The sequence below is a fragment of the Anthonomus grandis genome, chromosome 9 (assembly GCF_022605725.1).
Source record: "Anthonomus grandis grandis chromosome 9, icAntGran1.3, whole genome shotgun sequence".
Taxonomy (NCBI): Eukaryota; Metazoa; Arthropoda; class Insecta; order Coleoptera; family Curculionidae; genus Anthonomus; species Anthonomus grandis.
Window position 1 is genome coordinate 28,594,282 of NC_065554.1, and position 23,010 is coordinate 28,617,291.

General features: G+C 30.4%; 1 protein-coding gene across 2 annotated transcripts in view; it reads left to right on the plus strand.

Annotated features, from left to right (window-relative positions):
• The window catches only part of LOC126740436 (TWiK family of potassium channels protein 7), a 375,063-nt gene that overhangs the window by 204,601 nt on the left and 147,452 nt on the right, over nt 1-23,010 (plus strand). The window lies entirely within an intron of this gene.

Genomic DNA, 23,010 nt, shown 5'->3' on the forward strand with positions numbered 1-23,010 from the left:
ACTTAATTTTGAAATATAACTGATCTATCGTTTTTATGAAAGAAAATTAGAGTTTGGATGTTTTCTAATTTCTTAAAAAAAGGCTTTTAAATGTAATAGTATTTTATTAGACTGTTTAGAAAGAAGTACTATGAAGATCAATATACGTTGTTAAAAAAAATTAAAAATGAAGAATTCAAGGTGCTCTTTTAAGATACGTAAATATTAAAAATATAATTTGATTAAATATGAATCTTTTAATAAAAACTATCATAAGAATATATGAATTGAATTTAAAAAAAATATATATAGATAGATATACAGAGGAGCAATAAAAAAGGTCCATATAAATGCCAAAAAAAAAAATTGTTTATATACCTGGAAAACAGTAATTTTTTACGTATATTTAAAAAAATGCTGAAACAAGGTGACAAAAATTATTTTTTTCAAAACACTTTGTTTTCCAAAATAATACGCATGAATACCAGTTGGTTTCGTTGAAAATATTTTAACTAATAACACAGTTTATTTGTTCAAATTTGATATAATTATATATGTTTATTAATAAATATGTAACACAAAAACAGTGCTATTATTGGACATTATAGACGAAAAACGGTGATTTTTCAAAATAATTTCTTACTGGTCAAATGCTTGGGGTGGGTGGGGGGGGGGCAAGGGTTTTGTTAATGAAAAATAATATTTTTGCAGAAAATATATATTTAATATTTAATTTATTAACACTGTTTACTTAAATTTGATATAATATTATATATAAATATTTAGTATAAAAACAGCGTTATTTAATTTGATACTATGAATGAATAACAGTAATTTTTCAGAAGAATTTCATCAATCATTTAAAGTGTAGTAGTCAAGTTTAAAAACTAGATCTCGTAAATGTCGAGGCAATTTTTTTGAATATCATAATTTTCTCCATTTTGTATACAGAATCGTATATGATATACGTATATTCTTCAGCTTCATAAATATTCCTTGACCATATACGGTTCATAAATACATCAAAAATTTACTAAAAAATAATTGAATTAATATACAACATTATTAAACTATAATAATATATGATGTGTTGCTTGGGATTGTTTTGCTTAAATTTACAAAAAAAAACAGGTATTTAGGAAAATTTATTAAAAAAAAATATAATTCAAAGCTAAAATATGTTCTAGTTCTAATTTTTTAATGATATAAGTAAAATTCAAAGTTTTGAGAAAAAAAATATTTTTTAGATAAATCGAATAATTTAAAAAATGTATATATTGGCAATCCTTTAAAGCATCCTCGTTTGTCCTGTCATAAGCCTTAAAATATTATTATATATATTATAATATATATAAATACTTATGATGTAAAAAATTAGCAATCATAACCGTGACAGTTGTGCATCAAAAAAACACTTAATTTGGGAGTATAACTGATTTATCCTATTTAAGGAAATAAATTAGAGTTTGGATATTTTTCAGTTTTTAAAGAAAAAATACTTTTGGGTGAAATAAAATTTTATAAGATTATTTAGAAACCGGTATTATAAAGATAAATTTATGTTTGTTAAAAAAAAAATAAAAATGAAGAATTCAAGGTGCTCTTTCAAGATACGTGCATATTAAAAAATTACAAAGTTCTTAAAAAATTTCATTAAATGTGAATCGTTTTATAAAATTTGTAATAAGAACGTATAAATGTTATGTTTAAAATATGATTTATCTAGCATAGAGAAGAAATAAAAAAAGTTTTGCCTGGAAAAAACTTATAGTTTATACACCTGAATTACACTAATTTTCACGTATATTTTCAAAAAAATGCTGAAACAAGGTGACCAAACCTATCCAACTCTTACAGCTTTCAATCAAAACACATGCATCAGGCACACATTTAGTTATAACACAAGTAACAATCATATCCATTTAAGTTATGCATCTAAAACACTTGAACCCAGAATGTAACGGACTTAACCGTAGCTTTTAAGCCTCTTTGTTCCCGACAGTTTGTACTGTTCCATGATTGACAAACCGCCCCCAACTACCACCACTCGGCAACTATAAATCATATTCCGGCATCGGCCCCCTTTTCTCTCAGATTGCGCTTCTGTACATTTTCCATTGTCGGATAATAAGTGTCAAGTGTCCTAGAGAAGTAATTTAGAACCGTAGTATATACGATGATGATTAACTACCCTCGAAATTGCGGCATGTTTTCTCTTTTGTCGGCTACGTAATTGGCGGAAAACAAATAAAAATCGCGTGGGAAACTCTCGAGGGGGTTATACGATGATGGAATTGTCATTTTGAAGGGCATATGTGAATTAAATTTTTAGACTGAATGGCACACAAGATATTCCATGAACCTCCTTAGACCTCATTGTAAATTAAGTAAGGCTAGGACGTCCTATATACATCTATATAGAACGGAATAATATATTACAAGCATTGTTCAATTGTGAATTCATGATCTGCCAATCAAAATGCTTTTAGGTTTGGTAGTAAGGTATAAAGCACGTCGACCTGCAAGATTGATTTTGAAAAGGCGGGAGCCATTATTGTGCCGGTTAAATTGACTATAAAAGGTGCCGCTGCGTTTGCCGAAATATTCAATGGTTATGGTTAAATTATACTGGGGGGGGGGGGAGGTTTAATTATAAATACCAGTAGGTTAGGGATAATTTAGCGAAATAAATGGCGATAATAAAGTTAACATTTTATGTACTTTTACCTCCTTTCTGCCTTGGCGGAATTGCTCTCGTCTGGCTTTACGGCTTTTTGTTGGGTAAAAAATCCCGGTCACGTACAATGGGAAATAATATTTGAATTTTTGGGCGAGACGGGCTTTTGGATTGAGAAGTTCTCGAGAAGAGGCTTTAGGTCTTTCGTGAATAATAAAAGGGATTGGTTAAGTGATTATTTTATTACGATAATTTGTGACACTTTTTAGTACTGGGTTTTTGGAATTTATTAATTTTTTTGGTGATTTTTGAGATAATAGTTGGTGTTGAATTTGACCAATTAGTTACTTGCAAAAAAGTTGTTAAAAAAAAATTAATGCCATGTCGATAAGGTTTATTTAATTTTTTTACCATTTTGGGTGTGAATGATTTTAAATCAAATTTTAGAATATTGTCATAGACTAACTGACCTGAAAATTCAAATTTCCAAAAGCGTATACCACCTTGTACATTTAAGGGTGTGCTAAATTATAATAGGAAAAGAAAGAAAATGATTTAATTAATGACGGACTAATTTACAATATCAAATGATATCCCTATATTCATTATACAGAGGGATAGCGATCAAGAGTTTTTAAATAATGTTAAATTGATCAAATCTTTCATTTAAGTATCTAAATGTTTATACACACTTCGACATAGTAAGCGAGCAAAAAAAAATTAAATATAATCTAAGAATAAAAAGACACAACTTCACAAACTCTATATAATTTATTCAAAAATGTCTATCTTATATATTATATATTGACAAATATTTAAAGCAACATAGGTAACATACAAAAAAATATAAGTAGGTAGTGGGTCAATAAAAAGCGACTTTTAAGTGCGACAAAGAAAATACTAAAACACAGAGTTAAGTAGGGTCAACCTAAGTTAACACGATGCGTAGTGGCATGTTAAATTAAAAAAGTTATTTTTAAGCAATAAAAAATGAAACCTATAAATGTCGATTTATTAACAGGCTTCTTTTTTTTTTGCTTTATTGTTGAACGATAAGTCTAGGGATTCTTAACTTAAATTGTAGGCAAAATATTGGTCCAGCAAATACCGAAAACTATTTTAAAATATCTAAATAACTTTCGGATTTATAAGGCATAATGTCTGCCCTTGCTAAATAAGAGACATTAGGGTCCATGAAGGTGTGTCGATGACTAAGGATAAGTCCAGGAATTTTATAACTAGGAAAATGTTTCGTACCTTAAATTAGAGGTCGAACGATGGTCCAGCGAATGCCGATCACTATTTTAAAATATCTTAAAAACTTTCGAACTTATACGGCAAAATGTCGGACAATATCAGTTAAGAGACTTTAGGCTCTATGAAGGTGTGTCTCGATGACTTAGGATAAATTTATGAATTTTTTACTTAGGAAAATGCTTTGTACCTTAAATTAAAGGCAGAACATTAGTCCTGCGAATGCCGAAACTATTTTAAGGTGTCTTAAGAACTTCCAAACTTATACTGCAATATGTCGGCCCATATCAGTTAAGAGACATTAGGCTCCATGAAGGTGTGTCGCAATGGCTTAGGATAAATTCAGGAATTTATTACTTAGGAAAACGCTTTGTACCTTAAATCGAAGGCGAAACATTAGTCCAGCGAATGCCGAACACTATTTTAAAATATCTTAAAAACTTTTGAACTTATACGGCAAAATGTTTGCCCATGTCAGTTAAGAGACTTTAGGCTCCATGAAGGTGTCTCCCGATGACTTAGGATAGATCCAGGAATTTTTTACTTAGGAAAACGCTTTGTACCTTAAATTGAAGGTGGAACGTTAGACCAGCGAATGCCGAACAATATTCTAAAATCTCTTAGAAACCTTTGAACTTATATGGCAAAAAGTCGGCCCATATCTGTTAAGAGACTTTAGGCTCCATGAAAGTGTCTCTCGATGACTTAGGTTAAGTCCAGGAATTTTTTACTCAGGAAAACGCTTTGTACCTTAAATTAAAGGTGGAACTTTAGTCCAGCGAATGCAGAACACTATTTTAAAATATCTTAAAAGCTTTCGAACTTATACTGCAAAATGTCGGCTCATATCAGATAGGAGACTTTAGGCTCCATAAAGGTGTGTCTCGATGACTTAAGATAAATCCAGGAATTTTTTAATTAGGAAAACGCTTTGTACCTTAAATTGAAGGTGGAACGTTAGACCAGCGAATGCCGAACACTATTCTAAAATCTCTTAGAAACCTTTGAACTTATATGGCAAAATGTCGGCCCATATCTGTTAAGAGACTTTAGGCTCCATGAAAGTGTCTCTCGATGACTTATGTTAAGTCCAGGAATTTTTTACTCAGGAAAACGCTTTGTACCTTAAATTAAAAGTGGAACCTTAGTCCAGCGAATGCCGAACACTATTTTAAAATATCTTAAAAATTTTCGAACTTATACGGCAAAATATCGGCCTTTATCAGTTAAGAGACTTCAAGCTCCATGAAGATGTGTCTCGATGACTTAGGATAAGTCCATGAATTTTTTACTTAAGGAAACGCTTTGTACCTTAAATTGAAAATAGAATATTGGTCCAGCGAATGCTGAACACTATTTTAAAATATCTTAAAAACTTTTGAACTTATACGGCAAAATATCGGCCCATATCAGTTAATAGACTTTAGGCTCCATGAAGATGTGTCTCGATGACTCATGATAAATCCAGGAATTTTTTACTTAGGAAAACGCTTTGTATCTTGAATTGAAGGTGGAATATTAGTCCAGCGAATGCCGATCACTATTTTAAAATATCTTAAAAACTTTCGAATTTATGCAGCAAAATGTTGGCATATATCAGTTAAGAGACTTCAGGCTCCATGAAGATGTGTCTCGATGACTTAGGATAAATCCAGGAATTTTTTGGTTAAGGAAACGCTTTATACCTTAAATTGAAAATGGAACATTGGTCCAGCGAATGCTGAACACTATTTTAAAATGTCTTAAGAATTTCCGAACTTATACGGCAAAATGTCAGACCATATATGCTAACAGACATTAGACTCCATAAAGGTGTGTCTGAATGGCTTAGGATAAATTCAGGAATTTTTTACTTAGAAAAATGCTTTGTACCTAAATTAAAGGTAAAATATTAGTCCAGCGAATGCCAATTACAATTTTAAAATATCTTATAAACTTATCGAACTTATACAGCAAAATGTTGGCCCATATTAGTTAAGAGACTTTAGGCTCCATGAAAGTGTGTCTAAATCACTTAGGATAAATCCAGGATTTTTTTATTTAGAAAAATGCTTTATACATTAAATTCAAGACGGAACATTAGTCCAGCGAATGCCAAACACCATTTTAAAATATCTTAAAAACTTTCGAACTTATAAGGCAAAATGTCTGCCCATATCAGTTAAGAGACACTGGGGTCTATGGAGATGTGTCTCGATGACTTAGGATAAGTCCGAGAATTCTTAACTTAGAAAGACGTTTTATACCTTAAACTAAAGGTCAAACATTGGTCCAGCGAATGCCGAAGACTATTTTAAAATATCTTAAGAACTTTTAGACTTATAAGACAAAAACTTTACTTATATCTATCTATTGATGAGGTTCTCAATAACTTGCGATTAGTCCAGAAATTCGTATTAATAATTTCCCTTCATACTTTAACCTTCAGCAATGTGATCCTCAAGAATCAATAAATGACAAAGGCTTTTAATTACCTAAAACCTCACAGGCACTTAGCACCTTCACCCTTTTCCTCCCTTTGCAACCCCACTTCGTCTGTCTCAAACACTACTTAAATCCGATCGGAGAGTTGAGAATTCCTAAAGGAAATCCCTTCTTCGGTTGACAAACTTAAACAAAAGTGGATCGGGGAGGGGGTTGGAGCGACTCAAAGGGCCAAAAAGCGGATCAATTAGTATCGGTTCCGTGTTAAATTAAACAAAATTGTAAAGCGTGTGTCCGAGGCGTGTTTGAATGGGTGTTCGTTAGGCGTCGGTGCGCGTCGCACCGGAGGACGTCGGCGGCGGCGTCGTCGGCGTCGCTCATTACCCGCCGCGACTAATTGTAATTGGATTAACCTCGATATCGTCCTTCGAAATCTCCCCATCGTCATCGTTACGCCTTGAACTGTGGGGAATTTATTCTTTTAATTGGTTCGGGATAAGTGTATTTATAAAAAATAGGGATATGAAACATAAATGGAGCGACTGGAAGAACCGAAGAATGAATAGAAAAACAGGAATATCAAATATGGTTCATTAGGTCAAAGTTGATAGTAATACAACCTTAACACAACATTTAAAAACATCAGATTCTCAAAATAAAACTTGTTTAATTTTGGAAATTCTAGCTCACCTAAATCTGATCTTCAGAATAGCTTTTCAGTATCTACTGCTTGTCATACTTGTTTCTCAGATAAATCAGAATTAATTTATAAATAGGATTTGAAATTCTCAAGTCCTCCTAATGTTTTAATAGTTTCTTGTATAGAGTTAAAGAACTCACTAGGTCCTGGCAAGTGAGCTAGATTTAACTAAGGAGGATGCTCTAAATTTTTATGATTTTAATGATAGAAATAGTGGATAAGACGATCACCTAATAAAGAAACAATTTGTGCTTAGTCTTATCTTAGATTATAGAGACAGATTCTCAATAGAACACTGGGTTCTAAAAAATTAATTAATTGGTATGTTGCTACCATAAGTAAGTTGTTTGTTACATAATTGTGATAAATAGTTGTTTGATAGAACAGTATAGATGCAAAAATTATAGAATTCTTTATCACGCATAACTTTGTTAAAAAGCATTTTTTCTCAGTTTTTTTGCAAAAAAAATCGTTTTTCATTAACCCTACCCTTGCCCCGCCACCCACCTCCACACAACTTACCAGTAAGAAATTGTTTTAAAAAATCATTGTTTTCCAAAGTAATAAACATGAATGGTTTAGCTGGTTTCATCATTATTATCTAATCTAATAAAACAGATTGTATTTAAATTTTATATAATTATGTATATATGTATATTAATAAATATTTAATACAAAAACAGTGCTATGAGATTGGATATTATAAAGGAAAAACGGTGATTTTTCAAAATAATTTCTTATTAGGAAAATGTTTGGGGTGGGTGGGGGGGGCAAGGGTTGTTTTAATAAAAAACAATGTTTTTGCAGAAAATATAAAGTTAATATTTAATTTAATAACACTATTTTTTTTAAATTTGATATAATCTTATACATAAATATTTAGTATAGAAACAGCAAATTTAATCACATATAGTCTAGAAAGTCTACATTATTGTCATTAAAAAAATTAATTAGTCAGTATAGTAATTTTCAAAAATCTCCTAAATTGTCCAATGAAACTAGCTGAGCTAGAAATTCCAAACTTGGACAGTGACGTGCGCCTAAGTTTATATTTGAAGAAACTATAAAAATGTTTAAAAAAATTTATCTAGTTTTTGAATTAAAACCAACGTTGTCCAGACATTTTATGTTACCGTCGGTAAAATAAATAACTTATAAAGTTGCCTAGTCTTTACAACGAAACTAGCTGAGCTAGAGTTTTCAAACCTAGACAGTGGTGTGCGCTCAAGTATCCTCTACAAGAACCGTAAAAAAATTCCAAAATATTTTCGACAAGTTTTTGAGTTATGATCAAGTTTTTCTAGAAAGTCTGCGTTCTAGTCATTTAAAAAATTTAATTATCCAATATAATGATTTTCAAAAGTCTCCTAGTTTTTCCAATGAAGTTAGCTGAGCTATAAATTAGAGAATATAGAAGATAATAGAGAAGAATATAGAGAATGATTTTTTAAGAAGACTCCCATTTTTGGAATGCAATTGCCTCTAAAAACAGGTATTCAACTGCCTAGACGTAAATAATTAAAACTTCTTACAGGCAGTTGATTGCCATAATTATTATCTGGAAAAACTAAATGGAAAATATTTCATGCAATAAATAATAATATTACATGCAACAAAAATAATATTTTATGCAACATTTCAACTGCCTGGACGAAAATATAAATAAAACATCTTCCAGGGAATTGAAGCCAGTGATTTCAATGACTTAATGCCTGGAAAAACGTTTTTAATTTTTGGCAAGGAACTATAGACACTTCATTCTCTTCACTTTGTTTTATACATAAGACATTAGCGTACAAAAAAATTAATTTGTTCACGATATTTCAATAACAGAGAGAGCAACTGAGTTAAATTTTTTAAGAATAAAAGGAATCAAGTTAATACGTGTCTGAACAATCTTTAAATAGCATCTGAGTAAGAGAAGTATTTTTTTCAAGCCCTTGAATGTGCGTAATAACGATATTTTGGGCATCGCTGAAGGCTAAACCGTTTTAAGTCCCAATCTTATATGAAATTTAGGAAAAATACAAAAAAACATGCATAGGATAAACTAGGAAATTATCGCGTGTTTCTGCATATTCACTTCTTCAGACCAAAACAACTTGACAAGAAATAGGAAAATTTAGCTAAAAGGTCTCCTAGTTTTTGCAATAAAATTGCTGAGCTAGAAATTTTATTCTATAAATTGATTATACAGGGTGTCCTAAAAAAGAGTGTCAAGCGAATGCCCAGAGATTGAGCAACCCTAGGGGAATCCGAATCACCCTCATGTATATGATATCCGATTTTTTTTAGTTTAGGAGTTATTACATTTTTTGTGATTTTCTAGTATTATTCGACTTTTATGCTTATTTCTGCTATATTCATATTAAATAGGTAAAGCGAATGCCTGATTTTTATTTTATTATTTAGATAAAAGTTGACTCTGACAAGAACAAAGATAATTTGATCCAGAAATTAAAATATTGCTTACAAAAATAAATAAATTGTGACTTAAAAAACAAAAGTAAAAAAGTTCAACAAAGTTAAAGGAGTTTTAACAATTACAGCTTTTTTTTTTTAAATAATTATTTAGGAAACCTTATCGGTCTATCAGCTTTTCACTATAAAAAATTCATTGGGCTACCCTTATCGCATCTTTATAACAGTTAAAAGGAAAACAAAAAAAGATTTACTAATAAATATGAAATAAAGCAAAAAGTGTTTTAATCAATTTATCTTTAATTATCACATAAAGTTTTCAAAATGACGACCTTGTTGTTCAATACAAATACGGCATCGGCGAAAAAAATTATCTTTTAACTGTCTAAATGCTAATCTGTTATTTTTTACGGTTTGTTTTGCTTCATTAATCTTTATTCTTAGTTCTTCTAAGTTTCTTGACTCTTGAGCGTACACGACCTCCTTGTAGTAACACCAAACAAAAAAATCAATTGGGTTTAAGTCCGGTGACCTGGGGGGCTACTGAATTGGTCGACCTCGACCGATCCCCTTGTGTCTAAATCGCCTATTCAGATATTCTCTGAGGAAAAAAACATGTCTCTCCTTGTCTCCAAATCCACATCTTCTAACAGCTCATGGAGATTTTCTGTTAAAAAATTTAAATAGATTAGAATTAAAATGTTTGTAAGCAATATTTTAATTTCTGGATCAAATTATCTTTGTTCTTGTCAGAGTCAACTTTTATCTAAATAATAAAATAAAAAACAGGAATTCGCTTTACCTATTTACTATGAATATAGCAGAAATAAGCATAAAAGTCGAATAATGCTAAAAAATCACAAAAAATGTAATAACTTCTAAACTAAAAAAAATCGGATGATATACATGGGGGTGATTTGGATTCCCCTAGGGTTGCTCTATCTCTGGGCGCTCGCTTGACACTCTTTTTTGGGACACCCTGTCTTATTGGAAAAGTTCTTATATACCCATTATCCATTATTAATAATTTTTTTAGTAGAGTCCCATTTCTGATATGAAACTGCCTCTCACAACAGATATTCAACTGCCTGGACGTAAATAATTAAAACTTTTCATAGGCAGTTGATGGCAGTTGAATAATTACTACCTGGAAAAATTGAATGGAAAATGACGAATTTAATTTTTTAATTAAAACTACCTCTGGAAGCAATATTGCAACTGCCTGGATGAAAGTATAAATAAAACATTTTCCAGGGAGTTAAAGCCAGTCATTTCAATGACTTAATACCTGCAAAAATGTTTTTAATTTTAAACTTTAGACATCTCTTTTCTCTTCACTTTCTTTTATACATAAGACACAAGCAATCAAAAATAAAAGAACAAAAAAATTGATTTAATCACGATATTTCTATAATAGAGACAGCAACAGAGTTGAATTTTTTAAGAATAAAAGGCATCAAGTTAATACGTGTCTATACCTTTTCTGAGTAGCATCTGAGTGAGGAAAGTATTTTTCGAGCCCTTGAATTTGCGTAATAATATTATTCAAGTCCAAATCTTGTATGAAAATTCAGGGAAAATACAAAAAAAACATGCATAGGGAAAACTAGAAAATTATCGTGTGTTTCTGCATAGTGACTTCTTCAGACCAAGGCAACCTGATAAGGAATAGGAAAATTTAACTAAAATGGATCATGAACAGGGTGCTAATAAGTCTTTTATGGTGTTTATGTTTATCAGGGACGGATTTACAAAAGAAACTCTTCAACATATTTTAAACTTGTTTCTATTAATGATAATTAAAATCCTATTTACCAGTAAAAATTAAAAACAATTAATAAGGTACCAGTAGATAAAGTTAGAAGAACGTAAATCAATTTCTTATTCCTTATATCCTATTCTTAGTCATAATTCTACAGTTTTGACTTTTGTGATAAATCAAATAATAAAATGATCATAGAAAAATCCTTAAATTATTTTACTAATATAAGCATGAATCTAAGACTAAAACTTTTCCGGAATAATGCCGATAAACCAAACGGTCTATGTCTAAGTTTCCTAGTCTTTACAATGAAACTAGCTAAGCTAGAGTTTTCAAACCTAGACAGTGGTATGCGCTCAAATATCCTCTATAAGAACAATAAGAAATTTCGAAATATTTTTGACAAGTTTTTGAGTTATGATCAAGTTTTTCTAAAAAGTCTGCGTTATAGTCATTAAAAAAATTTAATTATCTAGTATAGTGATTTTTAAAAGTCCCCTAGTTTTTCAATAACAGAGAAAGAAACTGAGTTGAATTTTTTAAAGAATAAAAGGCATCAAGCCAATACGTCTCTAAATACTTTCTGAATAGCATCTAAGTAAGGGAAGTATTTTTTTCGAACCTTTGAATGTGCGTAATAATGATATTTTGAACACCACTGAAAGCTAAACCGTCCTAAGTCCCAATCTTAAATTTAGGGAAAATACAAAAAAAAAACGAGCATGGGGAAAAACGGTGATTTTTGAAAAGAATTTCCTATAGTCTAGAAAGCCTACATTATTGTCATTAATAATATTTAATTAGTCAGTATAGTGATTTTCAAAAATCTCCTAAATTTTCCAATAAAACTAGCTAAGCTAGAAATTCCAAACTTGGACAGTGGTGTGCGCTCATTACAATTTTAAAATTACAATTTTTGGACTAGTTTTTGAGTTAGGGCCAGGTTTGTCTAGATAGCCTCCATTATTGTTATTAAAAAAATTAATGTAGACAGTATGGTGATCTTAAATCTTTTGGTCTTCCTGTTGTGATGAAACTAGCTGAACTAGAGTTTTCAAACTTGGACAGTGATGTGTGCTGAAGTTTTCCCTTTAGGAATATTAAAGAAAATGTTAATTATTTTTGACTAATTTTTGAGTGAAGGCTAGGTTTGTCACCTACGTTATTCTTATTAAAATTTATTAAATTGTTATTAAATTAAAAAATTAATTTAGCCACTATGATGATTTAAAGAAGTCTTCTAGTTTTTGCAATGAAACAGAATGAACTAGAGTTTCTAAACTTGGACAGTGGTGTACGGTGAAGTATTCCCTACAAGAATATTTAAAAAAATAAAAATATTTTTGACTAGTTTTTGAGTTATGACCAGGTTTGTTTAGAGGGTCTATATTATTATTATTAAAAAAATTAATTTGGTCTGTATGGTGATTCGAGTTTTTCCAATGAAACTTCAAAAGGTTTCTCGATATTATGCCCTGGTTTGTCCACGTACCCTGTTACAGTCATTAAAATAATTAAATTAGAAGGTTTTCTAGTCTTTCCAAAAAAATTAATTAAGCAAGAGTTTTCAAATTTAGACTGTGGTATAAGTTTCCCTACGAGAAACTACAAAAAATTTAAAAATAATTTTGAATAATTTCTTGAATAATCTTTTTGATAAAATCCTAAAAAAGCCTGGAGTAGCTATCATTAATTTACATCATTAAATGCCAAAAATTGAGTGTCAATTTACCGCTAAATGTCAGTACAAACAGCTTAACGAATTTAAGACTCCCACTACTTATTACGGCAGCATTAAAAATTAAGAACAGACATCACAAGTAAATTTGTCTTAGTCTGGCAACATGAAATTACCTTGTGTGGCATATGACACGTAAACTTAAAATCAAACGTTGCCAAATTAATAGACCATATTGTTTCAATGAATTTATATTAATGTGCTAACAGGGCATTTTATACTACGTCTCTTTGCATCAATAGACGAAGCTTAATTTATCTTTGATTCTGAGTGGATGAAACCAGAGGAAAACCAATGTTGCCGGTTGTAAATTTTCTTAAAATATTCAAAAATAAATAAAAATAACTCGGTGTACTTTTATTTTTAACACGTACGTTACAATAAACGTTAAAAAACGAATTGAAAGAAAAACCGGAAACTGCAACTGCAGTTCAGCGTGGAAACACTCAATAGCCGAATTGAAAACTATAAAAGTTTACAACCGCGGCAACATTGTAAAAGTTGTAAAAAATAACGAGGAGTCGTTAAGGGTTTTAAAAATATTTCTACTTCCGAGCGATTATTACAATGCCAAAAAAAAAATCTCCCCCGATTAACCCACGTAGGGAATTTTTAATCGGTTTAACCCCCCTAAAACTAAAAAGGTATTTAATGCAAAAGTTCATATAACGGTAAAAAATTCTATTTAACCTGTTTAAATGCGAGAAAGTCACTCAACACACATGGAAAAAATCCATATAAAACGCTCGTATTTACGCTCCAGTAAGTTATGCATGTTCAAATCGCTTTAACCCTGCTGGATTAAATTTCAACATTTTCTGTCCGTTTTCATTATAGAGTGAAACACAAATGTGTGGACGTCACACCTAAACCTTATTAAAACAACAATGTCAATATATAGGAAATTCCTTCAGAAGTAAAATAAAGAAGCCTCGCTAATATCCAATTAAGTTATGCCTATTTTTAACAAATAATGCTGAAAGTTTCCCACTTTTGAAATTAACGATGATTTGCTTTAAGGAGATTCTCAACAGCTAATTTGCCTAACTTTCAATTTAATTATCCGTCCGTTAACAACCAAAGTTTCTCTTAAACTTAACAGCAAAAAGTTTCACGATATAATTACCAGGTGTTTACGGGTAAGCTGCTTTTGTGCGGAAAACATTATAAGCACATTTAACTGTAACAAGGAGAGTTTTAAACGAGAACGTCCCTCGGACTTTGCCTTATTATTATTAAGTCTCTTAATTATAATAACCTCATTCGAAAGTAATAAATTCAATTTCTAATTATAAGAAAAGGGCTGCCGGGTAGATGAGCGTAGCATCTAGCTAGTTCGCTCGCTAGTAGTAATTTACATAACTAAGTAGAATATCACCTCAGAGTATTGTTTAAGTTAACGTTTATTTAACGTTAATTCTGGCTAGGCCCTTGAGGCATAGACCGTTTGGTTTGTCGAGCATTATTCCGGGAAAGTTTTAATCTTACATTTATGCTTATATTAGTAAAATAATTTAAATCATTCTTATTATTTGATTTATCACAAAAGTCAAAACTGTAGAATTATGACCAAGAGTATAAGGAATGAGAAATTGATTTACTTCCTTCTAACTTTATCTACTGGTACCTTAATTAATATTATTAAGTTTTACTGGTAAATATGAATTTAATTATCATTAATAGAAACAACTTTAAAATATGTTGAAGAGTTTCTTTTGTAAATCCGTTCCTGCTACACATAAACACCATAAAAGACTTATTAGCACTCTGTTCGTGATCCCTTTTAGCTAAATTTTCCTATTCCTTGTCAGGTTGCCTTGTTTTGAAGAAGTCAATACGCAGAAACACACGATAATCTTATGTGCATAAAAAATTAATTATTAAAATTAATAATTATTTTGTAGTGATCAATTAAAAAAAAATTAAGAAAGTGTAAAATATTCCTCATCAGTATTTTATTACTTATGCATGGAATATTCTTATTTTTATTAAGTCTAAGACTGATAAATACCTTACTACTTCCAGGCAGTTAAATGCACTCAATCATTGGACAAAAATAAAAAATCATTTGATTATCTAACCGAGAGAGAAAGGACGCGAAAATGAGGCACTCTAAGTCAACTGCATGAGAGAATATTTTTATTCCTTCCAGGCAGTTGAGTGCACTCAATCATTGGACAAAGAAAGACAGTAGTAATCAACTGCTTGGAAAAATATTTTTATTCCTTCCAGACAATTGAGTATACCCAATTATTGAACAGAGATGAAAATACATTCAATTATGTGATAAAGAGAGGAAGAGATTCTTAATCAACTGATTGGGAGACAAATTTTATTCCTTCCAGGCACTTGAACGTATTCAATCATTGGATAGGGAGAGAAAGGAAACGAAATTAAGACACCCTTAATCAGCTGCAAGAAGTACATTTAATTAATTATTAGACAGAGATCGAAATACATTCGATTATGTGACAAAGAGAGAAAGACTCTAAATCAAGTGATTAGGAGACAAATTTTATTCCTTCCAGGCACTTGAACGTATTCAATCATTGGATAGAGAGAGAAAGGAAATGAGAGTAAGACACTCTAAATCAACTGCATGGAAGAAGTATATTCAATTATTAGACAGATAATGAAGAAAATGCATTTGATTACCTAATAGAGAGAGAGAAAGAGAATTTTAATCAACTACTCGGGATATAAATTGTATTTTTTTCAGGCAGTAGAATGTATTAAATCATTAAACAGAGAGAGAAAGAAAACGAGAGTGAGACACTCATAATCAACTGCACGGGAGAATATTTTTATTCCTTCTAGACAATTAAGTACACTCAATTATTGGACAGAGATGAAGATACATTCGATTATGTGACAAAGAGAGAAAGAGATTCTAAATCAACTGATTGGGAGACAAATTTTATTCCTTCCAGGCACTTGAACGTATTCAATCATTGGATAGAGAGAGAAAGGAAATGAGAGTAAGACACTCTAAATCAACTGCATGGAAGAAGTATATTCAATTATTAGACAGATAATGAAGAAAATGCATTTGATTACCTAATAGAGAGAGAGAAAGAGAATTTTAATCAACTACTCGGGATATAAATTGTATTTTTTTCAGGCAGTAGAATGTATTAAATCATTAAACAGAGAGAGAAAGAAAACGAGAGTGAGACACTCATAATCAACTGCACGGGAGAATATTTTTATTCCTTCTAGACAATTAAGTACACTCAATTATTGGACAGAGATGAAGATACATTCGATTATGTGACAAAGAGAGAAAGAGATTCTAAATCAACTGATTGGGAGACAAATTTTATTCCTTCCAGGCACTTGAATGTATTTAATCATTGGATAGAGAGAGAAAGGAAATGAGAGTAAGACACTCTAAATCAACTGCATGGAAGAAGTATATTCAATTATTAGACAGATAATGAAGAAAATGCATTTGATTACCTAATAGAGAGAGAGAAAGAGAATTTTAATCAACTACTCGGGATATAAATTGTATTTTTTTCAGGCAGTAGAATGTATTAAATCATTAAACAGAGAGAGAAAGAAAACGAGAGTGAGACACTCATAATCAACTGCACGGGAGAATATTTTTATTCCTTCTAGACAATTAAGTACACTCAATTATTGGACAGAGATGAAGATACATTCGATTATGTGACAAAGAGAGAAAGAGATTCTAAATCAACTGATTGGGAGACAAATTTTATTCCTTCCAGGCACTTGAATGTATTTAATTATTGGATAGAGAGAGAAAGAAAACAGAGTGAGACACTCTAAATCAACTGCATGGAAGAAGTATATTTAATTATTAGACAGATAATGAAGAAAATGCATTTGATTACCTAATAGAGAGAGAGAAAGAGAATTTTAATCAACTACTTGGGATATAAATTGTATTTTTTTCAGGCAGTAGAATGTACTCAATCATTAAACAGAGAGAGAAAGGAAATGAGAGTGAGACACTCATAATCAACTGCATGTGAAAATATTTTTATTCCTTCTAGACAATTGAGTACACTCAATTATTGGACAGAGATGTAGATACATTTGATTATGTGACAAAGAGAGAAAGAGACTCTAAATCAACTGATAAGGAGACAAATTTTATTTCTTCCAGGCACTTGAACGTATTCATTCATTGGATAGAGAGAGAAAGGAAACGAAAGTAAGACACTGTAAATCAATTGCATAAAAGAAGCACATTCAATTATTGGACAGATAATGATGAAAATGCATTTGATTACCTAATAGAGAGAGAAAGAGAATTTGAATCAACTACTTGCTATATAAATTGTATTTATTTCAGGTAGTAGAATGCTTTCAATCATTAAACAAAGAAAGAAAGGAAACGAGAGTGAGACACTCGTAATCAACTGCATGGGAGAATATTTTTATTCCTTCTAGACAATTGAGTACACCCAATTATTGAACAAAGATAAAGATACCTTTGATTATGCGACAAAGAGAGAAAGAGACTTTGAATCCACTGCTTGGCAAGCAAATTGTATTTCTTCTATGCCCTCTAATGTATTCAATCATTGGATAAACAGAGAAAGAAAACGAGAGTGAGACATTCTAAGTCAACTTCCTGGAAGAATATTTTTGTTCTTTCCAGATAGTTGAGTGCAGCCAATCATTGAACAAAGATGAAAATGCATTTGATTACCTGATAGAGAGAGAAAAAGACTCTAAATTAGCTTCCAGGAAAACAATATTTTTTTTTAGACAGTTGGATATATTGAATAATTTAACATAGATATTAATAAAAAAATTTAACTAATGATGTACAGTCCAATTAAATTCAAGAAAAATCTGCGACATTAATATTATAATTAGTCCCTGATCAATTAATATATCATGATAATCTATACAAGGAATTGATTTGGTACCTCCCATCCTAAATCTACCAATTGCATTATCATTTCTTTAAAAAGGGCTTCTCTAGTCAATAACTTAAAACCAAACAAATTCAATATTAAGACCTCGACGTCTTTTTTTAGTAAAATTTTATCGCGATACTAGCACACACTGCAAAATTCATCAATTTCAGCGAAAAATGTTTTGAACGTCGTCGGAAGGGTCTTTTGTATCTGCCGCCCTCTCACAAAATTAATTTTCATATCTCTTTGAGTCGAAAGACCCTCGGAACTTTGTCTGCCAAGATTAATTAAACGGGAATGCCTATATACTTATCTCGAGGCCTAAACCGCGAAGTAACGTTTCCACATTGAAAGTGGAAATTGCGAAAATTTTTTTTAGGTTTAGACCGGAATTTTAGCAACGCATATTTAAAAAAAAATGCATAACTTAATGGGATATGATTTACGTTTCCTTATTTTCTTACTTTGATGAAAAAAGGAGGAAACTATGCTTTAGTAAGCTTTTTTCGTTGGATTTCAAAGAAATTTGTAATAATAAAAGCGAATTGTTTCAATGCCATAAATTGATTTTGAAATATTACAAAACGTGGTATAAAATATCCAATGTCGAAACTGATACGAGCGAAAATATATGGGTCACATCTGAAACATATGGTCAAGCTGATAGGAAAAACCCAATAACAAATAAAAAGCAATATGAAATCCACATTCGATGGACAGTGGGTAATTTATCTTGTCAAAATACATGTTACGCAGACGTTATTTTGCCATCGGTAGCTTTGTTCAGTGTCATTTATTTTAGGGTTTAACTGAATTAATAGAGCATTAGGATGCATAACTTAATTGGATATGATATTTGTTAATGTAGTTTGTATGGCATAGAAATTAAATATGCTATAACTATCTATATTAAAACACTCCATATAAAGACATAATAATTTGTTGGATAATATATGTGAGGAAACCCCGAGGAACCGCAACGCGTTATCCCGTCGGAGGTTTATGGGCACCGGTAAAACCGCCGGCAGAAGTTTATGATTTTGGTTTAATTAAGAACGAAGAGAACAGTGTGGAATACTAAAAGGGCACTAAAACCGTTTAATTATTATTAGAGGTCGTGGAAGACATCAATTCCTATGACGTTATGCCGGTAAACATTTAAGAGGTGATGAGACAAACGTTGGGGTTTAATGGAGCGCCTAAAGATTATTTTATTGGGGAAAAATGGGCTGAAAATTGCTTGGGTTTTACGAGTTGAACCTGTTTTATGGTTGGACCCTTTGGTGTGACACTCAAATCACAAAATATGTTTTTACTAACCATAGCTCTATATTTTGTTCTCGATATGATACACGAAAGTTTAGAAATAATTTATGCTTCACATGAAGATTGGTCAAGTCCAAAAGCAGTTCACTCCATCAGAATTCTAATTGTCTAACATAATAGTTTTTGCTAAAAATAAATTGAAGGACACAAGAACTGTATTCAACGTACCAGTGAATTATATAGAAAACAGAGAGAAGCAATATTGTAAAAATTTCAAGAACACCTCATATAACAATTATATTTCCTAGCATTTAAGTCCATACCATTCTTAGAGCACCTAATATTAAAGCTTACTAAATCTAATTTAAGCTTGAGGCAATATGTGGATATAACTCTCTGAAAGAGAAAATGGTACTGAAATACTCTGAAGAAAGAGAAAATGGTCTGCCCTAAGTGAGACTTTTGTGGAACACCAAACAGTACATGAATCTTATGTGAAATACATTGACAACCTCGACAATGCCTTTCAACCCATGATTTACCATATCAAAAGCTTTGGAGAAGTCTGAAGAACCAAAGGCTTAGTCAGGCAATCAATCAGAAAAAAGACATACAATTTAGCAGAGCCTCTAGCAATGAAACCAAATTGTTGATCTAATAATTGCTCCTGCAAGGAGCTAACAAATAAATCCTTCATGAAATCATCTAAAGAATACTTATTGATCTATTTTAACTATAGTCCAAATTAAATTAGGCCACAACTTCACCTGGAATACATGTATTACCTTTTTTTTTCAGCTGTACATTTTATAATAACTTAAATTATTTAATTTTTTATGTACATAGTGACGAAAATATATTATTGTATTAGTTGTATAAAAAATATATTTATTATTATACGTTTTTTTATTTTTAATAATTTTTGAGGAGCTTATTGTATGTAGTTTTTTATGCTAAATAAAGATTATTTTTATAATATTACAGTTGTTTGTTGTCCTCACTTTTCGAAATTGGTAGCATAAAACTTTCTTTATTTTATTCCATTAACCAGCATAATAAGTTCGCAATAATAAAAACAGGCCTTAATGTAAAGAAACTGCCCTTTTTAAAGGAAATTGGTGGAAGACCATCTTTTCCAGCTCACATTCATGGTGGATTATTTAGTGTATGGATCAGAAATTAATATTCTTAGATTGAACATATGAATATTACATGGATAGCAAATAGTTGTTGGTTATACATTTCGTAAAAGTAATCCAGAAACAAGTCAAGAATGAAGTAAAAACTGTAGAAACTTTAGTACACATACGGTATAAGGAAATTTTCTCTTCCAATGTGAACAAACTTAGTTAGTACCTACGGGGAAATTCTGTTGTATAAATCTAGTCATCAAAGCCCCTCTTATCTTTTTAATGATTTACAAAACAATAAAATCTTTGACGATTTCACAAGGCAAAACCCTCGTTATGTACAATCGGTGGCCATCTTGAATCGCCCAGTCTAATTAATATAACATAATTAATAAGACATAATTAATTAATGCCTTATATAATTCGGCTTCGACTTAAATTTTCAATTTACTAACAACTCTGTAAATAAGCAAAAAAAAATATATTAATAGTAAAGTCAATTTATTCCAACTTTTTGTCTGCTCCCGGTATGTACAATTGACGGCCATCTTGAATCGCCCAGCCTAATTAATATAGACATATATTAATATAAGTCTAATTAATATGGCATAATTAATTAATGCCTTAAATATTCCTTACATAATATAGCTTCGACTTTACTAACGGTATAGACCCAACTCTGTAAATAAGCAAAAAAAAAAGAAATCAATAGTAAAGTCGATATTGCTATCCTTTTATTCACCGGCGATTTTCTCAAAAGCTAATAGTTGTATGAAAAAAATGCAAGAGACCAAAAATTTAAATTTTTGTATGGTCTATTTTTTAATGTAGCTTAATTTTTAAAAAAATGTATGTACACATAAAATTTTGACCGTCAAAAGTGTGCACCCCCTCAGTTTACCGCTTAAAATTAGTTTTTCGCCTTTTCTAAGATAAAGAGTAAATAGACCGCCTAAAATAACGGGGGTATTCCAAATTTCGTTAAACTTGATGCAAAACTGTAGACACAGTTTTAAAAAATCTATTTTTTCCACACTTCTTGCGATGGCTGTAGCTTGAAGGGGGTGCATTTTAGGACCCATGTTTATAGGAAAAAAAAGTCCTATTTTGACCTCAGGAATACGAATATAAATTGATTTAACCATTAGTATCTTAAATTTTTTTTTTACCAAATTCATCAGAAGCATATAGGATTTTTTCTACATAAAGAAATAAATTTTGGCATTTAAAAAAATGTACACAAGATTTATATGTCTGTTTTTTAAACTCGATTACTACGCCTCAAATATTTGCTGAAATTCTTTTGAAAAATCACTGTTTTTTGTTCATATTATCCAATCTAATAACACTGCTTTTATACTAAATATTTATATATAAAATTATATTAAATTTAAATGAACAGTGGTATTAAATTATATATTAAATATATATTTTATATAAAAATGTTGTTTTTTATTAACATAACCCTTAACCCCCACACCCACCCCAAACAATTGAGCAGTAAGAAATTCTTTTGAAAAATCATCGTTTTTCGTCCATAATATCCAATCTAATAGCACTGCTTTTATACTAAATATTTATATATAAAATTATATTAAATTTAAATGAACATTGGTATTAAATTATATATTAAATATATATTTTATATAAAAATATTGTTTTTTATTAACATAACCCTTAACCCCCCACCCACCCCAAACAATTGAGCAGTAAGAAATTCTTTTGAAAAATCATCGTTTTTCGTCCATAATATCCAATCTAATAGCACTGCTTTTTTATTAAATATTTATTAGTATACATATATATAATTATATCAAATTTAAATAAACAAGCTGTTATTCATGTGTATTATTTTGGAAAACACTGATTTTTAAAATAATTTCTTACTGGTAAGCTGTGTGGGGTGGGTGGGGGGGGCAAAGGTAGGGTTAATGAAAAACGTTTTTTTTTGCAATAAGTAATTGCCCGCGAAAAAAATGATTTTCTAGTAAATTATAAACAATAAAAAAATGTATAATTTTTGTGTCTATACTTTTTTCATATAATCTTAAGGTTTTCGAGGAAAACGTGAAACAACTCTATTTTATTTTTCGAAAACATGGCATATGGCTATGAAAATTCCAGTAGTTGTGCTTTTTTTTATTGCAAATAAGTGAGAAATCAGTTTTTTTAAAATATGTCATTAAGTTTAAAAAAAATCATTTTTTTGGTTCTAAAAACAGTTTTTAAATTAAAACTATTGGTATATTTATCGTGAATCGCATCGTTTTTTGACTAACTTTTTGGAAACTAACCAGTTACTTAGGTTTGCCGTTTACCTGGAACAAAAATAATAAATAACTAAAATAATAACAAACGAGAGAAATCAATTATCCCTAAAAAGTGGTTATAGTAAATAAAATTTGATAATTTTAAAAGAATACATTATTGACATATAAGTTATTTCTCTATCTGTCCCTTGAACTATCTAAAGGAAACTCATCGACTTAGACCTTTATATCTAGTTGACAAAATACTATTTAATAAATCGAATATAATATAAGTATCATTATATTTTCACTTAAATTAGAAGCTAATTATTTTTATTTTATCTATCCAGAGAGAGGTATCTAATTATGTCTATACCAAGATTCTCATTATATAGAAAAAAAATTCTTATAAGATTAGGTCGGACATATTATATGGACATAATATGAACAATTTGATCGCTGTTAAAAGGCTCACAATTAATTAAAATTTTTATTAACGTACCTTTGCTATT